Source organism: Arachis hypogaea, chromosome 14, assembly GCF_003086295.3.
Source record: "Arachis hypogaea cultivar Tifrunner chromosome 14, arahy.Tifrunner.gnm2.J5K5, whole genome shotgun sequence".
Taxonomy (NCBI): Eukaryota; Viridiplantae; Streptophyta; class Magnoliopsida; order Fabales; family Fabaceae; genus Arachis; species Arachis hypogaea.
In genome coordinates, this window is record NC_092049.1 from 124,794,041 (window position 1) to 124,803,946 (window position 9,906).

The window sequence follows — 9,906 nt, forward strand, 5'->3', positions numbered from 1 at the left end:
TCCTCATACTTAATCAAGAGAGAAACACAGGGTATTATTATTTATTCAATGTAAACTATCTAAATGCAACTATCTAAATGAATGCAATTACTTGGTCAAAATAAATCAATTCTCAAGAAAACCAATATAAGCATAAGGGCTAAAGGTATTATCAACCAAGCCAAACCACAATTGAATTGAGTTATTAAAGATTTTTGCAAACTTGCAAGAAAAGTGATGATTGTAGGTGAAAACATGTAATTGAGCAATCGAACCCTCACCGGATGTGTATCCGCTCTAATCGCTCAAGTGTATAGGGTCGATTCTCTCAATTCTCCCTTAATCATGCTTTCCAAGATTTGTTTTTCATCTAACAATTAACAATTATTTCATGCATGCATACAATTATCATGAGGTCTTTTCATAGGTTGTAATGGGGTTAGGGTCAAGGTAAGAGGTATATGGTCAAGTGAGCTTGAAATTTGAATCTTTGATAAGCTTAAACTTCTCACATAACCTATATAGCAACCTATACAAATTCAAAGCTAACCTAACTACCCATTCTTCACTTTTTCACATACTCATGCATTTTTTTCTTATCACAACTCATATGCATTAATTATTATTGAGCTTCACTTTGGAGCATTTTGTCCCCTTTTTATTTTTTTTCTTTTCTTTTTCTTTCTTTTTCTATATTTTTTTTCTTTTGATATATATATTTTTTTCCTTTTATTTTCTCATTTCATTTTTTTTTCTTTTTACAATAAAGTACAAACAAAAGCATCAATGCATATAGTTTTACATTTAATTAACGCATGAGTATATACCCAATTACCTATATTTTCAACAAAAATTACAACACACCCACTTTTCTTCTTTTTTTTTTCCCCTCAACCAATATCCCAAGTTTCCCCACATTTGAATGATACACACTCACTAGCCTAAGCTAATCAAAGATCCAAATAAAGGACATTTATTGTTTTTTGCTTCAAGGCTTGTAATGTGCTAAAATTAAAAACAAGTGGGTTTATCATAGGCTCAAAGTTGGCTAACAATGGTTGATGAAAGGTAAGCTATTTAGGTAAGTGGGCTAAATAAAATGATGACCTCAATCATACAAATGCATGTCTACACAAAATAATGGACATAAAGAATCAAACAAATCAAAAATTACAATCATAGAAAGAGATTAATGCACACAAGAAGAAAGATAAGTGGTTATAAGATGTAACCACGCAATTAGGCTCAAAACTCACATGTTTGTGTTCTTAGCTCAAAACATGTTCCACAATATATAATTCAAGCAAGTTCAATAAAAGATTTTTACTCAAATCAATTGGAATGTCAATGCCCTATAGATAGAAATCTTGAAAATTTTCATTATTTTGGCTAAGCTTATTATGTATATATATGCAAAAATAAGAAAATGCAACAAAAGATCCTAAAAGATCTAAAAATAAAATGCAAATAAAAATGAAATGCAAAAGTGTTGGGATTAGAAATTTGTCACCCAAAAACACCGACGTGCGAGCGTCGACACGTACGCGTGGGTCACGCGTACGCGTCGCTTGGCAATTTGCGTTCCACACGTACGCGTTGCCTGGCGACCTCACATTTCACGCGTGGCGTCTGCTACGCGTGCGCGTGCGCGTCAATGAATGCATCCCAAATCCTTATTTTCCATGATTTCTCCACTTTGCATGCTTTCTTCTTCACTCCTTTGATCCATTCCTAGCTTTTTCAACCTGAAATCATTAACAAACACATCAAGGCATCTAGTGGAATCAAAGGTGAATTAAAATTAACAAATTAAGAGCCTAAAAAGCATGTTTTCACACTTAAACTCAAATTAAGGAGAATATACAAAACTATGCTATTTTAGTGAATAAATGTAGAAAAATAGTGATAAAATCTCCTAAATTAAACATAGATGGGGCGCATCAGTTGGCAAGGGTTCTTTTGATGTTGGAGACAATGATGTCTTCACTCTTCTGTGACATTGTTATCTAAGCCTCATTTTTGGTCAACTTCGGACACCCCATGACATAGAAAAAGATGTAATCAACACATACATATAATACATGCCATAATGAAATGTGAGATGTAAACCATCGAAATTAAATAAATAAAAAGCGTATTCGATCGGAACATTATTATTATGGTAAATTCCAAATACGTACACTTATTATTCATACCTAAAAGAAGAAGAAAATTCTTATATAGGAAATGCTTTTTCAAGGCATCTATTTGGTTCTTATTGCATAATTAGGTAGGTTTTCTATTATTCTTCACTTTCATCATATTATTCACTTTCATATTTCACCAAATTTTATATATCACGTCAATTTTCACCACCCACTTGTATATAATATATAACACCCTCCAATGTTCATTACTTGCATAAATCTATGGATGACAGTAAGAATTCCAAAACCACAAAAAAGGGTGGATGGCCTGCTGCCATCTTCATCACTTGTAAGTTTATTATTATACACAAATTTAATAATTCTCATTTTCTTGTTTCACTATATTTTGTTTTTTCTTACATTTAGTTTCATGAGTTTGAAGATAAGAGACACTCTGTTTGATCATTTTTTTTTTTAAATTTCAAAATATTTTTTCCATTTATATACCCTTAATTTAATCATATATTATGATGAGACTTTGTAAATCTTTTAAAAAAAAATCTAGTATTAATTCTAGTTATAAAAAAATTTTAGGGTAATTTTTTAATTACATAATAAACTTCTACTAGTCTCAAAAATTTATATATTTTTTTAAACAGTTATTATAAAATAATAAGAGTTTATAGTTACTATTAATTTACAATGCAATAAGAAATAATTTGTGTGTGGAATATATATTGCAACAGTTGTCAAATTTGCAGAGTCATTTGCTATAACAGGATTAACAAATGAACTTGATGAGTCTCTAAGTGAAGCTACAAAAAATATAAACACTTGGAATGGAGTTTTGTTACTCTTCCCTTTGTTTGGTAGCTTCATTGCTGATTCATATCTTGATCGCTTCACCACTATCATCCTCTCTTCTCATTTGTCTTTTGGTAAATCAATTTTTATATTATATATACAAATTATATTTGTTCTTATCACTTTTGAAGTCAGGTAACTACTTTTCCTCAAATTTATTATGCACATACTTTTAAGTTTAAATTATTCATACTGTTTATCTTAAAATGTTTTTTATTGAATAAAAGGGGTGTTGTACTATTTGTTTATTAAATAAATTTTAACTTTTTATTTAAAAAATGATAATTCTATTCTCTTTTTTAATGTCAATCCAAAACTCCAAATGTGATTTTTTTATATTATATATTTTCTAAAAAAAGAAAGCGGCATTATCAAAAAAGGAGTGATAATATTCATTTTTTTATTTATTATATTTTATATCAATGGTTTAAATCGAGGATTTATGATTTAGAATATAAAGTCTAGGATGTTTTATTTTATATTTTATTTTTATTTTTAATAGCAAGTTAACTTTTAAGGAGTGTTGCTCTCTATTTTTTTTCCGACTAAAAGCACATTCATTGTCTAAAGGAGATTAAATTCGTTTATTAACTATGATATAAATAAATTTTTAAGTAAATTCTAGTGGTAAGTTCGATCAGTAAATTTGCATAAAATAATTAAAATCTCTCAATTTTTACTATTTTAGAAGTAATAAATATATAATTATACATGTTACATGTATAAAATTATAGATATTGAATTAAAAAAAATAATTTTAAATTATTACCTTCTTAGAATTATTAATTTAATTCTTATTATTCTTGAATTGCATGCATGCAGAGAATGGTTTTGTTGACAATATCAGCCTCTTTAGAGAACCATCATGGGAAGTTACAAGTAGTTACCAATAGAATTAATCTTCTTTCATTTCATAACTTATACTATGAAATGCTTTTATATAAAAATATTAGGTAAGAAATGTATAAGTATTATATTAAATAATTTAAGTCAAAGTGACTCGAATATAAAGATGATAATCAATAATCATTAAATAATTTATATATTTAATTAAATTTTTATTTAATAATTTTTAATTAGTATATATATAAATATTAATTATTTTTAGTCAAATATATTAATGCATATGTCTATTTTTAATGATATTTTTGTATAAAAAATTTTTCATGTGAGTAGTACATTTTCATTTTAAAAGTTGATAGTAAAAATTGTTAGATAATTTGATAAATTTGATTAAATTATCATTTAACGATTATCAACTATCAACTTTAATTTTATTATTGCACCTAAATTTAATTCACTACGTGAAATTGACGGTTTGAAAACCGTTCAGTCAAATTATTTAACGACTCTCAACTATTAGTTTCACTACTGCACCTAAGTTTTCACCATCATTTCATCGTAACAATTGAAATCATTATGATAGATTTCTGGACAAGGCAATGATGATGGACAAAGATGAAGCTTCAAGCAACGTGAAAGATCCATGGAGGCTATGCACAATAAATCAAGTAAAAGAAGTAAAGATTCTCCTTAGCCTCATCTCTATTTCATTATCTTGTGTGATGTTCGTCGTTGTTCAATGCCAACTCTTCACATTCTTCATCAAACAAGCTACCACAATGCAACGTTCCATACCACCAAATTTCAAAATTTCAGCCGCATCATTTCAAGGAGTCGTTGGAATCGTAATTCTCTTTTGTGTTCCAATCTACGACCGAGCTTTCGTCCCCATTGCTAGAAAATTCACCGGCCAACGTTCCGGCATAACGTTTTGTCAAAGAATCGGAGTCGGCCTTATTCTGTCCGTACCAAACATGGTTGTCTTGGGTTTTGTAGAGACCAAAAAAATTGGAGTCTGTATTCAACATAATCTTATGGAGAATCCGAAACCGACGTGCCAATAAGTATTTGGTGGCTTTTGCCACAATATGTTATTAATGTCACGTCGGATGTGTTAACAGTGATAGGATTAAGAATTGTACTACAATCAGATGCCGGAGGGAATGCGAAGTTTGGGAGCGGCGGCACTCTCCGTTTTTTGGACTCCGAAGTTTTGTTAACAATGAGATTATAGTTGTTGTGGTTGCAATCAGCTCAAGATTTGGGGATAAATGGTTGCAAAACAATCTGAATAAGGCTCATCTTCATCACTTTTATTGGGTTCTTGTTGGGTTAAGTGCTATCAACCTATGTATTTATGTGCGCATTTCTAATGCTTTTGTGTATAAACAAGTGCACATAGTAAAAGTGATGAAAATGAGCCTTATTCAGATTGTTTTGCAACCATTTATCCCCAAATCTTAAGTTGATTGCAACCACAACAACTATAATCCCATTGTTAACAAAACTTCCGAGTCCAAAAACAACGGAGAGTGCTGCCGCTCCCAAACTTCTCATTCCCTCCGGGCATCTAATTGTAGTACAATTCTTGAAATCCTATCACTGTTAACGCATCCGACGTGCCATTAATAACATATTGTGGCAGAAGCCACCGTATACTTATTGGCACGTCGGCTTCGAATTCTCCATAAGATTACGTTGAATACAGACTCCAATTCTTTTGGTCTCTACAAAATTCGAGACAACCATGTTTGGTGCGGACAGAATAAGGCCGGCTCCGATTCTTTGACAAAACATTATGCCGAAACGTTGGCCGATGAATTTTCTAGTAATGGGGACGAAAACACAGTCGTAGATTGGAACACAAAGGAGAATTACAATTCCAATTGCTCCTTGAAGTGATGCGGCAGGGATTTTGAAATTTAGTAGTATGGAACGTTGCATTGTGGTGGCTTGTTTGATGAAGAATGTGGAGAGTTGGCATTGAACAACGGCGAACATCACACAAGATAGTGAAATAGGAATGAAAGATCCATAGAAGAAGTAAAGATTCTCCTTCGCCTCATCCCTATTTCACTATCTTGTGTTGGATGTTGGTATTTTATGTTTGGTTGTCTTATTTTGTTATTTGACTTTTTAGTTTGTATTTGAATCCGATCATAACATTCTGATTTATGTAGTACTTTAATTTGGATAACATTTTAAGGTTTATATTAAACTATAATTATGTTTTAATGTATTTATTTATATTTTATTTATTATTTTATTATAAAACGATTTTTTCAGCCACGGTTGAATCAGTTGAGCTTATAAACCAATGAACCAATAGTTAGAGCGGTTCGATGACCGGTTCAATTTTCAAAACCTTGGATTAAAAAAAATGGTAGAAACTTAATTGATGATATTTTCATGTAAAATTAATAATAAAAAATTATTTAAGGAAATTAAATAAAAAAAGTATTTAAATGGTAAAAATGTGCTATGCATATTTAAATAAGAAAATTAAAATGATTTAAGATATTCAAATTAAAATTGAATATTTGAATTTATTTACCTTATGAAGATAAAAAACTAAAATTTTTGTTAAATCCTGAGATAAAACAAATGTTTTTTTCCCTCAAAAATAATCTTTAAAACAATTATTTAAGTTATATCAAAGCAAAAAATTTTACATATAACAAATAGCATGGCAATTGTAAACAAAAAATACACTTTGATCTTTGGTATAAAAAATTTAATGTTTTTCATTGGCTCTCAAATAATATTTAAAGTTGTTTAATTACTATGATCCTCCCACCTCCCACGGAAATAGGAAAAAAAATTGATTATTACTATGTGAGAAAGTCAGCAAATCTACGAACTAGCAATGATAATTAACTCCTGTAAAACTTTAAGCCATTTAATACTTTGTGAAGCTACTTATCATTGCACTAGAAAAAAACTAGAAAAAAACTAAGGGTGTGTTTGGTAACCACGTTTGAAGAAAAAAAGCACGTTAGAGTTTTTTAAAAATTTTTGGCTAATTTTCTTCTCTAGAAACGCAGAAGTGATTTTGTTCATAAAATCACGTTTACAAGAAGCAATCATTTCTAGCTTCTCCGTTGCACTAACGTACTTTTAGCCAATACCTTCAATATTTATTTTTTTTACCAACTTTATCCTTTATACATGTTATTAGATTATTTATAGAATTCTTATTATTCCTCTCTATATGAACTCTTTTTTTATTATTTATTATTTATATTTTTTATTAATTTTTTATTTGACATTATATATTTTTATAGTTATAATTTTGTATATTATATTTATTATTATCGTTTTATAATAGAATTTATTGATCCTATTAGGTAAAATAAATTAAATAAAAAAATTAATCATAAATAATAATGATAGTTAAAAATTATAATGTACTAAAAAAGAGTACTAAGAGTATTAAAAATATACTATATAAAAAATATATAAGAAAAAAATATAAAAAAAAATTAAACATGTATAAAAAAATAATATTATAATTTAATGTCATGTCTTTTTAAGTAATTATCTATCTAAAAGTGATTTTAACTAATATTATCTAAACAATATTTATTTTATCAAAATCAATTTTGATAAAGAGTTGCCAAACATAAATCATGTTGACACAAACTTACTTCTATCCAAAATCAATTCTATAAAATCACTTTTATTCAAACTCCAATTTGACCAACTACAATCCAAACACACACTAAGTGTCCCTATTTTTGCCATTAAAATTAAATATCTATGTACCTTATAATTTTCCTATCTAAAAAGGGTTTCAAGAACTTAAAATGAAAATATTTATGAAGTGGCATGGGAATTTAATATTTCAGGCCATTTTTAGTTTTTGTTTTTTAAATTTTGTGAAAAAAAATTAGTAAAAATAATAAATTAATATTTTTATTTTCACATCTATTTTTTTAACAAAATTTAAAAATAAAAATACTGGAAATTAAATTGCAAACTATATATACCATGGTTCTTTAGAGGCTACATAAGGGTGACTGAAGATCTTGGCAGCATTGTGTCTCTTGTTTGTAGAGATTGGCTCTCCAGCTGGGGTGTATGTATCACAAATAACCTTAAAAATATACAATTTTTATTTATTTTATTTTTCAACTACAAGATTAATGAAAAGTTGACCCAATAATTGAAACCAGCATTATTTAGAAAATGAAAAAAAAAAAGACTTACAAGAATATTCTCTCCCCTCCTGAATGGATCCTTGAAGATGGCTTGTGGGCTCGCTTGTTCAACACAGAAAACAAACCCCACTCATCAGTTTCTTGTGAAAATGAAATACCAACGAAAGGATAGGAGTGTAAATAGAAAAGCAATGTATATATTTGTTTTAGTTTTTAGTCCTGATAATTGAGCACGTACACGATTTTCTTCTGCTTGAGGGAGAAGAACCGGTGCCTGTGGACACCGGTAACGCTGGAGAATCCCATGTGCTTCATGGCGGCGACGGCCATCGCCGAACCTTCTCCGACGCAGAGGCTCTTGGCTCCGCAATCCAACAGTTGCTTCTTCATAAGGTCGTTGACCACGTTGACCGTCAAGTTTTCGTCTTTCTCGCAGTAGAAGGAGCTCCAGAAAGTGCTGAGCACGCGGCTCTGAGAGTGGCGTTTTCGAAACGCATTTCGGAACCTGCGGCGACGCAGTCGGTGTAGGTCAGTGTCACCGGAGCTAAGTCAGGCAGGTCGAAGGCGGAGAAGGCGCGGAGCAGAGAAACGATCGAGATGGCGGAGGCGAGCATGATTGAGCGGAAGAACACGCGCCTCGCTATGGACCCCTTCAGGATCTGGAGTATAACACCAATAAAGAAAAATTTAAATAAAAAAAAAAGGAAGCTCGGAGTTCGGTTGATTGACTGAACACAAGAAAGAGTTCTTGAAAGATTTGAAAGCCGGAAAGTGGAGAAGAAGAGATGATTAGCGAGTGCAAAACCTGGAGGAGGTGTGATTTCCACCCACGAGGACGCCGATTGAGATTTGGAACCTTAACCAGACCCTCCTTGGAACCCTTTTCGGTGATGATTCATACCATAATTCCCCACCCATTGAGGTAGATCTGAAGCAGAGGTTGGAGATGGAGCGAGTGTGTGTGTTTGTGAAGGATTGGGAGTTGAGTGAGGGTAGATCTGGGGAAAATATAGGACCGGGAAATGGGGGTGATTGCGTGTGACGCAGTAAGGTAATAAGGACCACAAGGAATTGACAAACCAACAGGGGGAAAAAGATTCTCAAATAGAGAAACTGCATTGAACAAATGAACAGTCTGTTTATATAGACTGATGATAATGACCTACAACCTTTTCTTAATTGGCTCCAATTAGATTAAATATAATAAAACACATAGTAGGGCCATTAAGGAGACAAGACTGTACTATGGTTTGAAAGTGACTCCTAGAATGCTAAAAAGAGTGCTAGGTTCATCAAAGTTTATTCGTTAGTAGGGGTGGTAACACTACCCGAATCCGCGGGTACTCACCCGCCCCTACCCGCTCGGAGCGGGTAATTATCCGCCCCCGCACCGAGGCGGGTTTTAACGGGGCGGGTTCTTGTGTGGGGTGGGGCGGAGTCGGATTTAGGTTGAACCCGTCCTGGTATATATAATATATATGTAAATATATATATTTTTAATATATAATATACGTAACATATATAAAATAATTAGTAAAATGATTAATAATATTATATCATATATAAATTTGTACTTTAATTTATATTATGTATATAAATGGTGGTTATATAATTTTAAAATTTAATTTTATTTGTTGGATTTAATAATTATAGGAGCGGGTAGGGGCGGAGCGGGTACCCGCAGGGACGGGTTAGGGTTTAATATTTTACAACCCACGGGTAGGGCGGGGCGGGTTTGATGCGGGTTTTCTGTTGGGCGGGGCGGGGTCGGGTAGAGCAAAAATCCGCCCCTACCCGCCCCGTTGCCACCCCTATTCGTTAGATCCCAAAGCATGCCTATGAAATTAATATACCAAATATTTTTTCTTTATTTATTTTTATTATTTTATGCAGTAATTTTTTTAGTTTAATTTTAGTATAGGAATGGTATAATT

General features: G+C 31.4%; 1 long non-coding RNA gene across 1 annotated transcript; it reads right to left on the reverse strand.

Moving 5' to 3' along the window:
• Window positions 1-657: 657 nt before the first annotated feature.
• LOC112743978 (uncharacterized) lies at window positions 658-9,087 on the reverse strand. The gene is made up of 4 exons (XR_003813730.2): window positions 8,778-9,087; window positions 8,022-8,631; window positions 7,802-7,908; window positions 658-2,006 (listed from the first exon to the last, which is right to left on the reverse strand). It is a non-coding gene; the product is annotated as an uncharacterized lncRNA (long non-coding RNA).
• Window positions 9,088-9,906: the final 819 nt, after the last annotated feature.